At 38.2% G+C, this 21,153-nt stretch overlaps 1 long non-coding RNA gene across 1 annotated transcript; it reads right to left on the bottom strand.

Moving 5' to 3' along the window:
• Positions 1-271: 271 nt before the first annotated feature.
• On the bottom strand, positions 272-20,807 carry LOC126066337 (uncharacterized). The gene is made up of 4 exons (XR_007515065.1): positions 20,311-20,807; positions 15,135-15,277; positions 4,131-4,200; positions 272-418 (listed from the first exon to the last, which is right to left on the bottom strand). It is a non-coding gene; the product is annotated as an uncharacterized LOC126066337 (long non-coding RNA).
• Positions 20,808-21,153: the final 346 nt, after the last annotated feature.

Raw genomic sequence — 21,153 nt, forward strand, 5'->3', positions numbered from 1 at the left:
TCCCAGACCAGGGGAAGATTGATGACAAGGACCTTCCTCCAGAGCCAACAGAGAAAGAAAGCCTTCCCTGTGGCTATGTACAGGTTCCTCCTGAGCACTATTAAGTGTTCTGGAATTCCCATTCTTTACAATAGAAATTGTTATTCACCATTTGTAATAGAATACTACTAAATAGTGTAATGACAAACTTATCTAAATTTATCTGGACCAGATAAAGGAATACATGAATAAATGTTACCAGCATGTTCAAGACCAATCTCTTCAAGCATCCTGGGTCCCATTCTTTGATGACTCGTCAGGGAACTTGTTCCCTATCTTTCTGCTGACACATCACTGATCTTCCCTTCAGCATTTTAGAGAAACGTTCTTAGGCTCTATTTCCATCCTGCAGCACTTCTTGACTTCCCATCGATCCAAGCTGTTGACAGAGTAAGTATGTTTCATTTCTCTATCTCCTTTGCATAAAGTACTTCGCAATCCACCCCATCACTGCAACTGTTCACACAGCTGTCTGAGGGAAGTTTCTAAATTAAATATAAATATTATGCCCCTCACTGTTCAATATTCTTCAGTAGCTTTCCATTACTTCAAAGAAAAAATCCAAACTCTTCAGGTAACATTCTATATACTATATATTCTATATTCTCTGGCTTCTTTCAGTTAGCATAATTATTTTGAGATAAAAAATGGTTGCTGTCCAGTTGACTCTAACTCATGATGATACTGTGTGTGCCACAGTAGAGCTGTGCTCAATAGGGTTTTCGGTGGCTGATTTTTCAGAAGATTGCCAAACCGTATTTCTGAGGCAGCTCTGGGCGGACTCAAGCTGCCAAATTTTAGGTTCACAGCTGAGTGTGTTTAACCATCTGCATCCCTCAGGGACTCCTATTTTGAGATATTTCTATGTTAGTTTATGTATTAAGAGTTCTTTTTTATTGCTGAGTAGTATCCTATGGTATACCAAAAAAAAAAAAAAACCCATTGCTGTCGAGTCGATTCCGACTCATAACAACCCTACAGGACAGAGTAGAACTGCCCCATAGAGTTTCCAGGGAGCGCACGGTGGATTCAAGCTGCTGACCTTTTGGTTAGCAGCTGTAGCTCTTAACCACTATGTTACCAGGGTTTCCTATGGTATAACCCACTAAAACCAACCCAACAGGTACCAAATTTTGTTTATTCGTTCATTTGATCATGGACTTTTGGGTTGTTTCTGGCTTTTGACTATTGCAAACAAAGCTGCATTTGTGTACAGTTTTTGTGTGGACATATGTTTTCATTTCTCTTGGGTAAATATCTAGGTATGAAATTGTATGGGCACATTGCAGGCTTATGTTTAACTGCTAAATTGCTTCCCAAAGTGGTTGCATCATTACATATGCCCACCAGCAGTATCTGAGAATTCCAGTTGTTCCACATCCTCACTAACACTTGGTATATTTAAATTTATTGAGGCTCATTTATGTCTCAGAATATGTAAGGGCTTGGTAAATGGTCCTTGGGCATTTAAAAAAGAATGTGTATTCTGCTGTTAGGTGGAATGTTCTCTAGAGTATGTCAATTGGGTCATGTTGACTGATAGTTTTGTTCAGGTCTTCCACATCCTCACAGAATGTCTGGCTACTCACTGACAGAGGAGTAGTAAAGGCTTCAGCTATAATTGTGCATTTGTCTACTTCTCCCTATTTTATTAGTTTTTGCTTCAGATATTTAGAAGCCCCGTTATGAGGTGGACACCCTGGTGGCATAGTGGTTAAGAGCTACGGCTGCTAACCACAAGGTCAGCAGTTTGAATCCACCAGGTGCTCCTTGGAAACCCTATAGGGCAGTTCTACTCTGTCCTACAGGGTCGCAATGAGTCAGAATGGACTTGACTCAATGGCTTGGTTTTTTTTTTCCGGTCAGTACTTCACTCATGTACACCTGTATGCTTGGCCATTTTCCTGCACTCAGGCTCCCAGTATGCTTTTACTCTCAATAGCCAGCACATATCATTCTCAGTTGAAGGGCTGCTCTCAGGCTGCTGAGACCACTTTGCTGTTTGCACACAAAAGGCATGGAAATACCTGGTAATTTATTTCTCCCACTCTTAGTAAATGTCTCAGTGGAGCAGAGTATAAATACTCCAACTCCCTTGCTCCTGATGGGACCAACTCTGAGGTATGACCTACTCTATCTCCAGAGCTCTTCTGAGAAATTGAGCAAAAGTTACTTTCTATTGGACTTTTGTTTACTCTTCTTTCCATTTCCTTACTGGTTTTTTTCCTAGGAACTCTTTCTAATAATCCTCTTTCACAAGAGTCCTTTTTTTCAGGCTCCATTTCTGAGGCTCCCAACTTAAACCAACCAGCCTCAATGACTGGCTAACATTCTACTCTTTATACCACTTACACCATAATGAATTTAACTATTCACCAATGGTTCAGCATTTAGGTTGTTTCTATTTCTTTTTTACAATAACTGACTTTGTGATGATTATCTCTGCGAGTAAAAACGCTTTTCTGTGTCCCAGCTTACTTTCTATGGATGGATTCCTAGAGGGGAAATTAATAAATCAAAGGGCATGAATACTGTATGGTGCTTGATCTGGAAACCAACTTGCTTTCCAGAAAATGGGCACCAATTCATAATCCCCTTTGCAGCATATCTTTTTTTTTTTTTTAGCCACATTAAAGCATAAACTTTTAAAAATTCTTTGTTATTTTATTTTTTATTATTAACTTTTATTGAGCTTCAAGTGAACGTTTACAAATCAAGTTAGTCTGTCACATATAAGTTAATATAGATCTTACTCCTTGCTCCCACTTGCTCTCCCTCCAATGAGTCAGCCCTTCCAGTCTCTCCTTTCGTGAAAACTTTGCCAGCCTCCAACTCTATCTTCCCATCCCCCCTCCAGACAGGAGATGCCAACACAGTCTCAAGTGTCCATCTAATATAACTAGCTCACTCTTCATCAGCACCTCTCTCCCACCCACTGTCCAGTCCCTTTCATGTCTGATGAATTGTCTTCGGGGATGGTTCCCGTCCTGTGCCAACACAAGGTTTGGGGACTATGATCGCCGGGATTCCTCTAGTCACAGCCAGACCATTAAGTATGGTCTTTTTATGAGAATTTGGGGTCTGGATCCCACTGATCTCCTGCTCCCTCAGGGGTTCTCTATTGTGCTTCCTGTGAGGGCATTCATCGATTGTGGCCGGGCACCAACTAGTTCTTCTGGTCTCAGGGTAATGTAGGTCTCTGGTTCATGTGGCCCTTTCTGTCTCTTGGGCTCTTAGTTGTCGTGTGACCTTGGCGTTCTTCATTCTCCTTTGAAAAATTCTTTGTTATTTTTATTTGTGACAAAAGATTTTAGCATTTTTCCATTTCACTGATTAACAATGAAATTGAATTCTTCCTCACGTGTTTACGGACTTTCTCTTTTAAAACTTTGCATTTTTTATTAATTAACTTAGTTTTTTTTTTTTTTAACAGTCTACATAAAACTTTACGCTTAAAATTGTTAAATTTTTGTAATTTATACCATCTGTTTAATCTGTGGACATATTTTCTATATGTGCTTGCTTTTAAATTTTTTGGTATTGTTTGAAATGTAGCAGTTTTAATTTTCAAGTAGTTCAATCTATTGATTTACTTTCCTTTGTAATTTCTTCCAATGCTTCTCTATTTAGAAAATGGTACATTTCAAGCCAGACAAAGTTTATCCTACATTTTCCTCTAGAAGGTTTTCTGCTCTTTCTGTTTTCTCTCTTTTTAACATTTATCTTTTGAATTCTTCTGTTACTTATTTTGACATATGACAGGGATGGGAAATAGATTCCATCTTGTGTGCCAAAGTATTTACTCACTTAATAAAAATTTATTTAGTGTTTGTTATGTGCCAGGCACAGTGCTAGACATGAATGGAGGAGGCAAATATTAAGGAAACTGAAGTCATATCTGTGATCAGTGGGGAAGTATACTTAACTGATTACTGATGGGAGGTGGATGTATGGAATGGCAGCTCCACTTCTGGGATTCTGCCTCCTATTTTATGTGTGAGATCAACTCACTCTTTATAGAAAACAAATCTTATGATCAAAGATATGCTCAAAAATGTTAAAAACTGCAGAAGAGTAGAAAGTATCCTTACCCTGAAGTGAATGAGAAGATTTTCATGGGTCATTAAAAATACCTGCCTTTTTTCCTCTTCATCTCATTACCTAAAATGGTAAGATATAACAAATTATTTTTCTTTAAGTATTTTAACATTTTGACCATATTGTTTATATAATTTTACATTGACTTTTTCCACTTAATATTATGAAACATTTTCATACGTCATGAACTACTTGTTAAACACCATAAACCAGTTGCTGTTGAGCCGATTCCAACTCACAGTGACCCCATGTATGTCAGAGTAGAACTGTGCTCCTTAGGGTTTTCAATGGCTGATTTTTTTGAAGTAGGTCACCAGGTCTTTCTTCCCAGGTTTCTCTGGGTGGACTTGAACTTCTGACCTTTCATTTAACAACGGAGCGTGTTAACTGTACCACCCACGGACTCCAGTACATACCATGTTCACACATAAATAGAGATCACACATAAAGTAGATCACAGACAAATGATTTTTGAGGGACCAGTTAGTCTTTTTGAATAGAGTTAGTATCTCTTCTGAAATAAACAGGTATTGTTTTACAGATTACCCATCTGGGGTATAATTGTATGATCACGCCTATTTTTTTAGCATACAAATTCAATCAAAGTGAATTAATACAAGCACAAAGCAACACCTTAGGCCCGCAAAAAAATTAATTTATTTAATTAGCCAGGTAATCTTTTCAAATTTCTTTTTTTTTAGTCAGTCTTAAAATCATTCATTCACTAATAATTTACTGAACCTCTAAATGGGAAAATGAACAATAGGGAGTTGCCATAAGAAATAATGGTTCTTACTTACATTCTAAAAACTGAGGCAGACCCGTCTTTGCTTTTTAAAATCTATATTTAAGCGTGGGACTTTACATCTTTAACCTATGTCTGGCTATTTTCCAAAGACTCTAAAGTGTATTCTATTCATAACAAAAACAAAACAACAAAACCCAAAATAAGAGAACTTTCTCTCAACCTCCTTTCTCCCTTGGAACTGTACCCTATATTATCTCCCTTCTCATATCAAATACAGAGTACACCCTGACCACTTCTCTTCATTCACCTTTTACACATTTATTTCCCAACTTACTGCAATCTTCCATCCCACCCTCATCTGTTAACTACTAGGGCCTTGTTTTAGACTTTATCTTTCATGCCTTTTCTCTGGTTCTACCAGTAACAATTTACTGTCTCTTGAAACACTCCCTCCCCAGAAGATTGAATTCCTTTGGTCTCCTTGCTACTTTCCTAACATTTTTTTTTGATCACCAATTCTTCATTGTATCTCACTGGTCATTTGAATGACTGATGAAAATACTTAACTCACTAAGAAGCCCCAGTAGTGCAGTGGTTCAAGTGCTCAGTGGCTAATCAAAAGGTCAGAGATTCAAACCCATCCACGTCTCCATGGGAGAAAGATGCAGCAGTCTGCTTCTATAAAGATTACAGCCTTGGAAACCCAATGGGGCAATTCTACTCTGCCCATTTGGGTCACTATGAGCCAGATTTGACTTGACAGCATTGGGTTTAGTTTGGTTTGGTTTGATTTAATCAACTCATTGGATTAGGGGAGGCTCTCCCTCTCTGTAGAGCACACTGTCTGAAGCCCTGCCTTAGGGCTGAAGACTCCTGGCACATAAACTAACCTCTGATAAGTCTCTACATGCCTACTGAGCTCTACACTTACTAGAGACAAGTGGTTCGTTCTAAAAACTGCTTATGCAATTGCACTTGCTATTTTAATTATGTAATTTAATCAAATATTATGGAACGCAAGTGTGAGACAAGAGTTTTTTCTATGAAAATTAAGATGAATGCTTTGGAAAAATTCCACAGTGGCTGATAATTTAAAGAAAATTACAAATTAAATGAAAAACAAGATTAAAAAATAATAAAACCTGCTAAAATCTACACATATTTTACTTGCTTTGCAAGCGTCTTTAAGTTCTTCACCACTCAAAACTATAACTGGAATCTATGGATGATGCTTTATGGCTTAGAAGACAAAGCTGAGAACCAATCAACAGCAGGTTCACACAAAGAAAAGGCTTTGGTCCCACATCAAAAGAGAATTCAATGAAAGTACATTTATGTTTTTAGTTATAAGAAATTATGTTTATATGTTTAAAGGTATCTATGCATCACTTTCATGCTTCCCAGTTTTTACCAACTCTACTGTCCTAATTGCCTTGTTTAAGAAGTCTCCTTCCATAGGAATAGCTTGCTTGCAACATGAAGCCTCTTCTCTCCTTGCTCTGTTATTTCTTTGAGAAATTTAATTACCAACCAAGTCTTCAATATAGCCTTTTTAAACAAGTGAGTACCAGAGAGGGTCCATGATTCATTTATCACCATATACCCCACTTTCCACTTTCTTCCCTGCCTTGAACACAGTAAATACTGAAGAAAAAATTGTTGAGTTAAATTTAAAGTACATGGAAATCATTAGTCTATTGTAACCCAAGAATTAGAAATCTGGCTTGAATAAGTGTGTCACAAGATTATCCTTTTCTTTGAAGTCATAATTTATCCCTTCTCAACAATTAAAGAAGCTCAGTTGATAATTATGAATGGAAAATTATTATTTTAAACTGGGTGGTTGATTTATTTTTTTAGATCAAATGTAGCCTTGCAGAAATGTACAATGTCTAGGTGGACAATGACAAGTACAGCAGCAGCATTCAATTTCATCTAAATAAGTCTGAAGTTTTGCTTCTCTCTTGAGCCCTGCTAACTTATTTCCTCTGAGGCAATTTTCTCAGAACTAGGCAGGACAGATATGATTATCCTTTCCATTTTACAGATGAGAGAATTGATAATCCTAACAGTTGCCAACTTACCCTTGAGCTTACAGCTAGTTAGTGATTTAGGTGGGATTTGTACCCTGGCACTGTGCACATGAATCACCTTTTAAATGTTCCAAAACCCCTTTACAGTTGGGCAGGAGAATCAGTTGACAACTCAAGTCTCTCTATCCACTATTATTGCTCATCTATGAACCAGGCTGTCTAGAATTATAGCCTTAGAGTTCAGTCCTTTGATTTAACACATTTTCACACAAAATTCTTGGGAGGAATAATAAGTTAATAATTCATTGTTTAATACCTTCCTATTAATTAATATTTCCAATTTGCTTTAAGTAGTTACTTGAAAAAAGGGAAATAACAGTATTGGGAGTCTTGAGGGAGGCTTGGATTAGCCCACTTGGTCTCTAAGAAGGAAAGTCCAGTGTGTGTGTGTGCGTGTGCGTGTGCGTATGCATGTGCGTGTGTGTGCACATGTGGTTGGCGGAGCAGGAAGTAAAAGGCACAGTCATAGATGAGGATTCTGGAAAACCAAAGGTGATTACTAGGATAGACAACGCCAGGAGTTGAACTAGAGAGTAGAATGGCAAAGAGAAAAGTGATCCAAGACAAATGTTTCTTTTTCACGGTTTTAATTTGGGCTGAATTTAACGTGGAAGTAATGTGACGCTTATTTGTTTTTGAAAATTTGCTGTTTTATTTCTAAGTAAATATATGGTAGTTGCTTTGTTTTGGCTCAAATGTCTCTGGAAACTGTAGCAGAAGGAATATTTATGAAGTAGATTATGATTTCCCTTAGAAATTACTCTAAAATTGGTGGCTGAATTTTGGACCCAGGACTTAGCATTAGATACATCATGAATATGACCAGTCATGGATCATGACAATTGAGAAATTACTATAAATATCTGTCACATAACATGTTAAAATTATAATACTAGTTCTATAAAATGGCTATGGATAAAAATCAAGCATATCTTTTAGACAAAGGAACCTAATCAACTATAAATTGTTTTGAAGGGACCATAAAAAATGTCATGTTTTACTGGAGGGGTTTTTTGGGAATCTTTTCCAAGGTCTCTCTGCATATATCAAGTCACAGAAGAGTGTGGGTTAGTGAAAAGTTTGCTGAACAAGCCCATTGAACATTTGGGAAGTTCACTTCTCTGAGTTTCAGCTATGGTCCATTTCCCTTCTAACATTCTAGGAAACTAAACTTTATCTAAAATTAACACGCTAGTTCATTCATTATATGTTAGCTTTTTTTTATAATAAATACTAAGCAACACATTTATAATAATCTCATGTGCAACTTTAGAATTTAGAAGAGCTTTAGGCAGGGTATGCTAGAAGTCCCTGGTTGGTGCAAACGGTTAATACACTTGGTTGCTAACCAAAGGATTATAGGTTCAAGTCACCTGGGAAGGAAGGTCTGGCATCTACTTTCGAAAAATCAGCCATTGAAAACCTATGGAGCACTGCTCTACCCTGACACACATGGGGTCTCCATGAGACAGAATCGACTCCACCACAACTTGTTTAGGTATAGTCCTGCTTAAAAAGTTGTTAAAAGATGTTTGAAATGTTAGTTCCTGTTTCTTTAGTCTAACTATACATCTTTTAGCAAATCAGAAAAAAAAAAAAACCTCAAACCCATTGCCGTTTAGTCATTCTGACTCATAGCAACCCAATAGAACTGAGTAGAATTGCCCCATAGGGTTTCCAAGGCTGTAATCTTTGCAGAAGCAGACTGCCACATCTTTCACCCACAGAGCAGCTGGCGGGTTCAACAATTGAGCTTTCGGTTGGCAGTCGAGCACTTAGCCACTGCATCACCAGAGTTCCTTTTGTGGCAAGTGAAAAACCAAACCTGTTGCTGTCGAGTGGATTCCAACTCATAGCAACCCTATAGGACAGAGTAGAATGGGCCCATAGGGTTTCCAAGGAGCAGCTGGTAGATTCAAACTGCTGACCTTTTGGTTAGCAACAATAGCTCTTAACCACTGCACGAGTAAAAGGGGCTTCTAAATCATTTCCCCCACTATCAAAGTATTTTACGTTCAAAAGGTATTTATCAGTGATGCTGATGGTGTGGTTTCTCTCATTGAAAAGCATTTTATAAATAAGAGCTAATTATCTAACTTACCCTTTTACCCTTTTCTAACCTCTTAAAAACTATTTACAAAAGTGGCAGCTTAGTGACAGACCAAAACAAGGCACCAAGACACACTGAGTGGGTTCAATTTGCTACAGGCCTACTTCTTACTTTGTTAATCAGCTAACAATTACCGCCAGGAAATTTGCAAAATCTTGTGAAAAAGAAGTTTTAAAACATTTCTTACAGTATCCTCACAAAGACAGAATATCTTGAACATAGCTTTCTTTAACCCTCAAAATAGATCAGGTACTCTTTCAAGAGAAATAACCTATGAGTGATTGGAGTACCAGAACAGGGAGGGATAACAAAAAAAATACAGAGAAAATTCTTGAAGGTTTGTTGGCAGAAAACTTCCCTGATATTGTGAAGATGAGAAGACACCTATCCAAGATGCTCATCGAACTCCACATAAAGTATATGTTAAAAGAAAGTCACCAAGATATATTATAATCAAACTTGCCAAAACCAAAGATAAAGAGAGAATTATAAGAGCAGCGAGGGATAAAAGAAAAGTCACCTACAAAGGAGAGCCAATAAGAATACGCTCGGACTACTCAGCAGAAACCATGCAGGCAAGAAGGCAATGGGATGACATATTTAAAAAATTGAAGGAAAAAAATTGTCTGCTGAGAATCATATATCCAGCAAAACTGTCTCTTAAATATAAAGGTGAAATTAAGACATTTCCAGATAAACACAAGTTTAGGGAAATCGTAAAAACCAAACCAAAACTACAAGAAATACTAAGGGGAGTCCTTTGGTTAGAAAATCCATAACATCAGGTATCAACCCAAGACTAGAACACTGGGCAGAGCAACCAGAAGTCAACCCAGACAGGGAAATCCAAAAAAAAAAAAAAACAAAAAACAAAATAAGACTGTTAAAAAAAAAAAAAAAGCTCAAAACAGGGTAACAGCGACGTTATTACATAAAAGAAGACGATGTTAAAATAATAAAGAGGGACTAAGAAATGTAAGGAAACCCAGGTGGTGTAGTGGTTAAGTGCTACGGCTCCGAACCAAAGGGTCGGCAGTTCAAATCCGCCAGGGGCTCCTTGAAAACTCTATGGGGCAGTTCTACTCTGTCCTATGGGGTCGTTATGAGTCGGAATTGACTTGACAGCACTGGGTGTTTTTGGGTAAGAAATGTAATCACACACCTTCCATATGAGAGGAAGATACGGCGATACAAAGAAATAAAAGTTAGTTTTAAATTTATAAAAATAGGGGTAAATAATAAGGTAACTACAAAGGAGACAAACTATCCTACTCATCAAAATAAAATACAAGGGAAAAATACAGACTCAGCAAAAATAAAATCAACAACAACGAATATGAGGAAAGGAAAACATATAAAGAAAATCTAGTCAGCACATAAAATTAAGTGGGAAAAAGAAACTGTCAACAACACACAAAAAAAGACCTCAAAATGATAGCACTAAATTCATACCTATCCATAAGTACCCTGAATGTAAATGGACTAAATGCACCAATAAAGAGACAGAGAGTGACAGAATGGATTAAAAAACATGATCTGTCTATATGCTGTCTACAAGAGACACACCTTAGACTTACAGACACAAACAAACTAAAACTCAAAGGATAGAAAAAAATCTATCAAGCAAACAAAAATCAAAAAAGAGAAGAAATGGCAATATTAATTTCTGACAAAATAGACTTTAAAGTTAAATCCATCAGAAAGGATAAGGAAGGGCACTATACAATGATTAAAGGGACAATACAACAAGAAGACATAACCATATTAAATATTTATGCACCCAATGACAGGGCTGCAAGATACATAAAACAAACTCTATCAGCATTGAAAAGTGAGATAGACAGCTCCACAATAATAGTAGGAGACTTCAACACACCACTTTCGGTGAAGGACAGGACAACCAGAAAGAAGCTCAATAAAGACACGGAAGATCTAAATGCCACAATCAACCAACTTCACCTCGTAGACATATACAGAACACTCCATCCAACAGCAACCAAGTATACTTTCTTTTCTAGTGCACATGGAACATTCTCTAGAATAGACCACATATTAGGTCATAAAGCAAGCCTTAGCACAATCCAAAACATTGAAATATTACAAAGCATCTTCTCTGACCATAAGGCCATAAAAGTAGAAATCAATAACAGGAAAAGCAGGGAAAAGAAATCACACACTTGGAAACTGAACAATACCCTGCTCAAAAAAGACTGGATTATAGAAGACATTGAGGATGGAATAAAGAAATTCAGAGAATCCAATGAGAATGAAAACACTTCCTATCAGAACCTTTGGGACACAGCAAAAGCAGTGCTCCGAAGCCAATTTATAACAATAAATGCACACATCCAAAAAGAAGAAAGGGCCAAAATCCAAGAATTATCCCTATAACTTGAACAAATAGAAAGAGAGCAACAAAAGAAACCCACAGGCACCACAAGACAACAAAAAATAAAAATTAGAGCTGAACTAAATGAAATAGAAAACAGAAAAATAATTGAAAGAATTAACAAGACCAAAACCTGCTTTTTTAAAAAAATCAACAAAATTGGTAAACCACTGGCCAAACTGACAAAAGGAAAACAGGAGAGGAAGCAAATAACCTGAATAAGAAATGAGATGGGTGACATTACAACAGACCCAACTGAAATTAAAAGAATCATATCAGATTACTATGAAAAACTATACTCAAACAAATTTGAAAACCTAGAAGAAATGGATGAATTCCTAGAAACACACTACCTACCTAAACTAACACAAACAGAGGTAGAACAACTAAATAGACCCATAACAAAAGAAGAGATTGAAAAGGTAATCAAAAAACTTCCAACAGCAACAAAAAAAGCCCTGGTCCCGATGGCTTCACTGCAGAATTCTACCATACTTACCGATAAGAGTTAACACCACTACTACTAAAGGTATTTTAGAGCATAGAAAAGGACAGAGTACACCCAAACTCATACTATGAAGCCACCATATCCCTGATACCAAAACCAGGTAAAGACACCATAAGAAAAGGAAATTATAGACCTATATCCCTCATGAACGTAGATGCAAAAATCCTCAACAAAATTCTAGCCAATAGAATTCAACAACATATCAAAAAAAATAATTCATCATGACCAAGTGGGATTCATACCAGATATGCAGGGATGGTTCAACACTAGAAAAACAATTAATGTAATCCACCACATAAATAAAAGACAAGAATCACATGATTTTATCAATTGATGCAGAAAAGGCATTTGACAAAGTCTAACACCCATTCATGACAAAAACTCTCAGCAAAATAGGAATAGAAGGAAAATTCCTCAACATAATAAAGGGCATTTATACAAAGCCAAGAGCCAACATCACCATAAATGGAGACAGCCTGAAAGCATTCCCATAGAGATCAGGAATCAGACAAGGACGCCCTTTATCACCGCTCTTATTCAACATTGTGCTGGAAGTCCTAGCCAGGGCAATTAGGATAAAGAAATAAAGGGCATCCAGATTAGCAAGGAAGAAGTAAAGGTTTCTCTGTTTGCAGATGACATGATCTTATATACAGAAAACCTAAGCAGTCCTCCAGAAAACTACTGAAACTAACAGAAGAGTTCAGCAGAGTATCGGGATACAAGATAAACATACAAAAATCAGTTGGATTCCCCTACACGAACAAAAGGAACATCAAAAAGGAAATCATCAAATCAATTGCATTTACAGTCGCCCCCAAGAACTTAAAATACTTAGGAATAAATCTTACCAGAGATGTAAAAGACTTATACAAAGAAAACTACAGTACACTTCTGCAAGAAACCAAAAGAGACTTAGATAAATGGAAGAACATACCTTGCTCGTGGTTAGGAAGACTTAACATTATGAAAATGTCTATTCTACCAAAAGCGATCTATACATTTAATGCAATTCCGATCCAAATCCCAACAACATTCTTTAATGAGATGGAGAAACAAATCACCAACTTCATATGGAAGGGAAAGAGGCCCCGGATAAATAAGCATTACTGAAAAAAGTAGAACAAAGTGGGAGGCCTCACTCTACCTGATTTTGGAACCTATTATACAGCCACAGTAGTCAAAAAAGCCTGGTACTGGTACAACAACAGATACATGGACCAATGGAACACAATTGAGAATCCAGACATAAACCCATCCACATATGAGCAGTTGATATTTGACAAAGGCCCCAAAACATTTAAATGGGGAAAAGACAGTCTTTTTAACAAATGGTGCTAGCATAACTAGATATCCAACTGCAAAAAAATGAAACAAAACCCATACCTCATTCCATGCACAAAAACTAACTCAAAATGGATCAAACATCTAAATATAAAATCTAAAACAATAAATATCATGGAAGCAAAAATAGGGACAACATTAGGAACCCTAATACATGGCATAAACAGTATACGAAACATTATTAAGAATGCAGAAGAAAAACTAGATAACTGGAAAAAACACCCACTGTCGTCGAGTCGATTCCGACTCATAGCGACCCTATAGGACAGAGTAGAACTGCCCCATAAAGTTTCCAAAGAGCACCTGGCGGATTTGAACTGCCGACTTCTTGGTTAGCAGGTGTAGCACCTCACCATGGCAGTGAGTTTTTAGATAACTGGGAGCTCCTAAAAATCAAACACCTATGCTCATCCAAAGACTTCACCAAAAGAGTAAGAAGACTACCTACAGACTGGGAAAAAGTTTTTAGCTAGACATTTCTGATCAGCGCCTGATCTCTAAAATCTACATGATACTACAAAAACTCAACTGCAAAAAGACAAATAACCCAATTAAAAAATGGGCAAAAGATATGAAAAGACACTCTACTAAAGAAGACATTCAGGTAGCTAACAGATATATGAGGAAATGTTCACGATCATTAGCCATTAAAGAAATGCAGATCAAAACTACAATGAGATTTCATCTCACTCCAACGAGGCTGGCATTAATCCAAAAAAGACAAAATAATAAATGTTGCAGAGGCTGTGGAGAGATTGGAACACTTATACACTGCTGGTGGGAATGTAAAATGGTACAACCACTTTGGAAATCAATCTGGCGCTTCCTTAAAAAGCTAGAAATAGAACTACCATAAGATCCAGCAATCTCACTCCTTGGAATATATCCGAGAGAAATAAGAGCCTTTACAAGAAGAGATATATACACATCCATGTTTATTGCAGCACTGTTTACAATAGCAAAAAGATGGAATCAACCAAGATGCCCATCAACGGATGAATGGATAAATTGTGGTATATTCACACAATGGAATACTACGCATTGATGAAGAACAGTGAGGAATATGTGAAACATTTCATAACATGGAGGAACCTGGAAGGCATTATGCTGAGTGAAATTAGTCAGTTGCAAAAAGACAAATATTGCATAAGTCCAGTATTATAAGAACTTGAGAAATAGTTTAAACTGAGAAAACATTCTTTTGTGGTTACAAGAGAGGGGAGGGAGGGAGTGTGGGAGAGGGGCATTCACTGATTAGATAGTGGATAGGAACTACTTTAGGTGAAGGGAAAGACAGCAGGCAATACAGGGGAGGTCAGCACAATTAGACTAAACTGAATAAACTGAATGCTTCAAAGGTCAGCAAAGCAGGGGTAGCGGTTTGAGGACCATGGTTTCAAGGGACATCTAAGTCAATTGGCATAATAAAATCTATTAAGAAAACATTCTGCATCCCACTTTGAAGAGTGGCATCTGGGGTCTTAAACGCTAGCAAGCAGCCATCAAAGATGCATCAATTGGTCTCAACCCACCTGGATCAAGGGAGAACGAAGAACACCAAGGACACAAGGCGATTACGAGCCCAAGAGACAGAAAGGGCCACATGAACCAGAGACTACATCATCCTGGGACCAGAAGAACTAGATGGTGCTCGGCTACAACAGATGACTGCCCTGACAGGGAATACAACAGAGAACCCCTGAGGGAGCAGGAGAGCAGTGGGACGCAGACCCCAAATTCTCATAAGACCAGACTTAATGGTCTGACTGAGACTAGAAGGACACCAGTGGTCATGGCCCCCAGACCTTCTGCTGGTCCAGGACAGGAACCATTCCCGAAGCCAACTCTTCAGACATGGATTGGACTGGACAATGGGTTGGAGAGGGATGCTGGTGAAGAGCGAGCTTCTTTGATCAGGTGGACACTTGAACTTGTTGGCATCTCGTGCCTGGAGGGGAATGAAAGGGTAGAGGGGATTAGAAGCTGGCCAAATGGACAGGAAAAGAGAGAGTGGAGGGAGGGAGCGGGCTGCCTCATTAGGCAGAGAGTGATTGGGAGTGTGTAGCAAGGTGTATATGGGTTTTTGTGAGAGAGACTCACTTGATTTGTAAAGGCTTTTTTTTTTTTTTTCACTTAAAGCACAATAAAAATTATAAAAAAAAAAAAGGTCAGGTAAAGGTGACGAGCATTAAAGCATGCAGAGGATAAAGGATAGTTGATTTCAGGGATTTTCATGTGAAAAGGTTAAAACTAGAGCTAACAGTACTGAAAAGTCATTTTAAATTTTAGGTCACATTATCATCTTAGGTTTTGGCTTCTTTTGCAAATTAAAAAAATATTGAATTCTGTTTACAATAGCAAAAAGCTGGAAGCAACCAAGGTGTCCATCAACGGATGAATGGTTAAATAAATTGTGGTATATTCACACAATGGAATACTATGCATTGATAAAGAACAGTGACGAATCTGTGAAACATTTCATAACATGGAGGAACCTGGAAGGCATTATGCTGAGCGAAATTAGTCAGAGGCAAAAGGACAAATATTGTATAAGACCACTATTATAAATTCTTGAGAAATAGTATAAACTGAGAAGAACACATACTTTTGTGGTTACGAAGGGGGGAGGGAGGGAGGGTGGGAGAGGGTTTTTTACTGATTAATTAGTAGATAAGAACTGCTTTAGGTGAAGGGAAGGACAATACTCAATACAGGGAAGGTCAGCTCAACTGGACTGGACCAAAAGTAAAGAAGTTTCTGGGATAAACTGAATGCTTCTAAGGTCAGCGGAGCAAGGGCGGGGGTTTGGGGACCATGGTTTAAGGGGACTTCTAAGTCAATTGGCAAAATAATTCTATTATGTAAACATTCTGCATCCCACTTTGAAATGTGGCGTCTGGGGTCTTAAATGCTAACAACCAGCCATCTAAGATGCATCAATTGGTCTCAACCCACCTGGATCAAAGGAGAATGAAGAACACCAAGGTCACACGATAACTAAAAGCCCAAGAGACAGAAAGGGCCACGTGAACCAGAGACCTACATCATCCTGAGACCAGAAGAACTAGTTGGAGCCCGGCCACAATCGATGAATGCCCAGACAGGGAGCACAACAGAGAACCCCTGAGGGAGCAGGAGATCAGTGGGATGCAGACCCCAAATTCTCATAAAAAGACCAAACTTAATGGTCTGACTGAGACTAGAGGAATCCCAGCTATCATGGTCCCCAAACCTTCTGTTGGCACAGGACAGGAACCATTCCCGAAGACAACTCATCAGACATGAAAGGGACTGGACAGAGGGTAGGAGAGAGATGCTGATGAAGAGTGAGCTAATTATATCAGGTGGACACTTGAGACTGTGTTGGCATCTCCTGTCTAGAGGGGGGATGGGAGGATGGAGAGAGTTGGAAGCTGGCAAAATTGTCACGAAAGGAGAGACTGGAAGGGCTGACTCATTAGGGGGAGAGCAAGTGGGAGTACGGAGTAAGGTGTATATAAACCTATATGTGACAGTCTGACTTAATTTGTAAACGTTCACTTGAAGCTCAATAAAAGTTAAAAAAAAAAAATTGAATTCTATTTACAGTAAAACCAAAAAAACTAAACCATTGCCGTTGAGTTCAGTTGACAATAAAGATATTTAAACGAAAAATTTCACAGATGGAGTGTAAATTATTTATTTTAGATCCTGAACATTACTAATTTAGAGGAATCTATTTTTGCAAATTATACATCAGCCTTGCCCCCTCAACTTTATTTTTTTGCCCTTCCCCCTTCTGAAAATGAACAAATATGATTAAAATGACAAATTTACTGAAGCTGGAGAGAATGCTAAGTTTCCCAAATGTTACCTCACCAGAAACCAAACCTACTGCTGACGAGTCAATTCTGACTCATAGTGAGTCTTGAAATACAGAGTAGAACTGCCCTATAGAGTTTCCAAGGAGTACCTGGTAGATTCAAACTGTCTACCTTTTGGTTAGCAGCCATAGCTTTTAACCACTACACCACACCAGGGTTTCCAATGTTACCTCAGCCCTTCTTAAACGTTTAAGACTCTAAATCTCTGTAAGTTAATATCGTTCTGCCTAGGGAATAAAATGTCAAATGGGTGGAATTCCTCAGGCTTTACAATTTTTAAGTTATATATATATATATATAGCTAAATATACAATATATAATTATATAATACTATTTTTTAAATGAAAAAGAAACAAAAATAGTACTGATAGACCTGAGCCTTGGTGGTGCTGTAGTGAAATGCTCGGCTGCTAAGTGAAAGGTCTACAGTTCAAACCCACCAGCCATTCTGTGGGAGAAAGATGTGGCAGTCTACTTCTGTAGAGATTACAGCCTTGGAAACCCCGTGGGGCAGTTCTACTCTGTCCTATAGGGTTGCTATGAGTTCGAAAGCACATGAAGGCAGTGGGTTTGGTTTTGGTTTAATGACAGTATAAATAACTTACATATTACAACCTCTACCTCTAATGGCAATGTTATATAAATTCAATTTATAGGCCTTGGATAGCTTCTCCAATGTTAGCCTCTCAAAAACTCTATACAGATATTTTCAAGAAACTAGCAGCATACTTCACCTTGGAAATTTAATATTACAAAGACACTGCCATTAGTGATTTTATGTATTTCTACATACTCTTCTTCAATTTGAAATAATGGATAAGCTCAGGTAATAATTCACTCTTTCAAGTTTTATGACTAAAATATTGAGTTGTATTTTACGACCTACATTTATTATATTCTGTAGAGTCAGTCAACAGCTTTAGGCAAAGAATGCCTTTGGAGTCTAGAATCAGACAGCAAGGAATCAGGGGTTTAATATGAATAATCATGTATTCAGAAAGCATAAGAATTTTCCAAAGGTTCTAAAATACAACTAAACACCGCATACCGTGTAACATACAATCCATAATTTTCCAAAAAAAAAAAAAACTTTAGGTTTTTTTTATAGACATTTTAGGAGTCCTGATGGCACAGTGGTTAAGTGCTCGGTTGCTAACCAAAAGGTTGGTGGTTTGAAATCACCAGCCCCTCCACGGGAAAAAGATGTGGCAGTCCGTTTCTGTAAAGATTTACAGCCTTGGAAACCCCACGGGCGCAGTTCTATTCTGTTCTATAGGGTCGCTTTGAGTAGGAATCGACTGGACAGCAATGGGTTTGGGTTTTTTTGGATAGACATTTCTTTTCCCTTTTGTGGCTAGGATAATTTTCTAAACTATGGGCCAGGATTGTTGTTGTAAAACTTCGTTTCCAGGATATTTTTGGTAGTTTTGGGGAAGAAAGGCTTGTTTAGCAAATTTTATAATAACAATGGTAACAAATGGTTTAGTTATGAGGAATTCTAAAGGGGTCATAGTAATTATTCAGGCTTAATTTGTAAGAGTCAAACTGAAAATGGAAAATTAAAACAGTGGTAGATTCAACAAGTAAGGCTATATGGCATTTACAAAACAAAACAAAAGCCCAAAACTTCTTTAGTTCGATTTTAAAAAATTGTTGTTGTTGTTAGGTATCATCAAGTCGGCTCTGACTCATAATAACCTTATATATAACGGAATGAAATGTTGCCTTTCAGTCTTTGCTATGTTTGAGCCCATTATTGCAGCCACTGTGTCAATCCATTTCATTGAGAACTCCCTCTTTTTTGCATCAATCCATCTCATTGAGGACTCCCCCTTTTTTGCTGACCCTCTACTTTACCAAGCATGATATCTCTCTCCAGTGATCGGTCCCTCCTGTTCACATGTCCAAAGTAAGCGAGATGAAGTCTCACCATCCTTGCTTGTGAGGAGTATTCTGGCTATGTTCCCCTAAGATAGATTTGTTCTTTCTTCTGGCAGTCCATGGTATATTCAACAACATCACAATTTGAATATGTAAATTCTATCTTCATTTTTTCATTGCCCAGCTTTTGCATACATATGAGACAAGTGAAAATATTGTCTTAGTCTGGGTTCCCTAGAGGAGCAAAACCAGTGAAGCGTGTGTATAAATATATAAGACAGGTTCACTTCAAAGAGATGGCTCACTCAATTGTGGGGGTGGCAAGTCCCAAATTCACGGGTTGGGCGGCTTCTGCTGGCTCACGTGGTTGCAGGGGCTGATGGACCCAAAATCTGCAGGTCAGGGGCAGGCTGGAGGCCTCTGCTGGTTCACAGGTTTGTGGGGGCTAGAAAATCCAAAATTTGTGGGCTTACATCCCAAAAACCTGAGGTCAGGTGATGAGAAGAGTGCAGGGTCTCAGAGAGTGAGCAAGGTTTGCCAGAACATTCATTTATATACTGGAGGCAGGCACACCCCCAAGGAAACTTCCCTTTCAACTGATTGGCTGCTCACATCAGATCACAAAATGGAAGGTGATTACATAAACCCATTGCCATTGAGTTGATCCCACTTATAGTCACCCCACATGACAGAGTAGAACTGCCCCGTAGGGTGTCCAAGGAAGCAGACTGCCACATCTTTCTCCTGCAGAGTGGTGGATTCACACTGCTGACCTTTCAGTTAGCAGCCTATCACTTTAACCATTTTGCCACCTGGGCTCCTGGTGATTATATAAAAAAAACCCAAGCCCAAACCTGTTACAGTCGAGTCAATTTCAACCCTGTAGGGTTTCCAAGGAGCGGCTAGTGGATTTGAACTGCTGACTGTTCATTTAGCAGGGTATCACTTTAACCATTTCACCATGAGGGCTCCTGGTGATTACATAAAAAAAAAACCCAAACCTGTTACCATCAATTTTGACCCCATAGGAAAGAGTAGAGCTGCCCCCTAGGGTTTCCAAGGAGCAGCTGGTAGATTTGAACGGCTAACCTTTTGGTTAGCAGTTAAGCTCTTAACTGCTGTGCCACCAGGGCTCTGGTGATTACACAGTGTCTGCCAAATTACCAAGAATCACAGCCTAGCCAAGTTGATGCATAACATTAACCAAGTAAAATACCATGGTTTGGGTCAGGCTCACCTTAGTCATTAAAGTGACATCTTTGCCTTTTAACACTCCAAAGAGGTCTTTTGCAGTAGATTTGCCCAGTGCAGTATGTTGTTTGATTTCATGTCTGCTGCTTCCTCGGGCATTGATTGTTGATCCAAGAAGAATAAAATCCTTTACAACTTCAATTTCTTCTGCCATTTATCATGATATTTATGGTCCAGTTATGTGGATTTTCATTTTCTTTATGCCCAGGCATAATGCATCCTGAAGGCTGTAGTCTTTCAAATTCATCAGTAAGTGCTTCAAGTCGTCTTCACTTTCTGCAAGCAAGGTTGTGTCACCTGCTGTCAGGCTGGTAATGAGTCTTCCTCCAATCCTGATGCCATGTTCTTCATTGTATAAGTTAGGTTTTCACTTTAATGAACTAGATAAGGATTTGCTAATTTAACATGTTTAAATAAAATGAGAATTTCTAGAAGGAAAAACTGTTAGAAAGAGCAGAACTCTGATCTGGATTCCAGTCTTGCTCAGCTCCTAACTTCCTGCATGACCTAGAAGATTCTAGAGCTATCACAGCCACCTTAGTTTCTCTATTTACCAAAATGTAACTCTAATACCTAACATGGCTGAGACAGTGGAACTATTAATGAAAGCATTTTGAATATAATGTAAGTTATTATTTATAGGGAAAACACATGCCAGGCACACTTAATTTTCACGGTAGTTTAAATGTCGCAGGCTAGTTAGGTTGTAAATTGTTTCTTTAATGGCTTTTAGCAGCCTATAACTTCAGAATCCACCTGAAAGAAATCTGCACCAGGGACTATCTTTGTGTTGTATTTGGCCAAACTGATCTACCATGGAGATTATTGA

This window comes from Elephas maximus, chromosome 23 (genome assembly GCF_024166365.1).
Source record: "Elephas maximus indicus isolate mEleMax1 chromosome 23, mEleMax1 primary haplotype, whole genome shotgun sequence".
Classification (NCBI taxonomy): Eukaryota; Metazoa; Chordata; class Mammalia; order Proboscidea; family Elephantidae; genus Elephas; species Elephas maximus.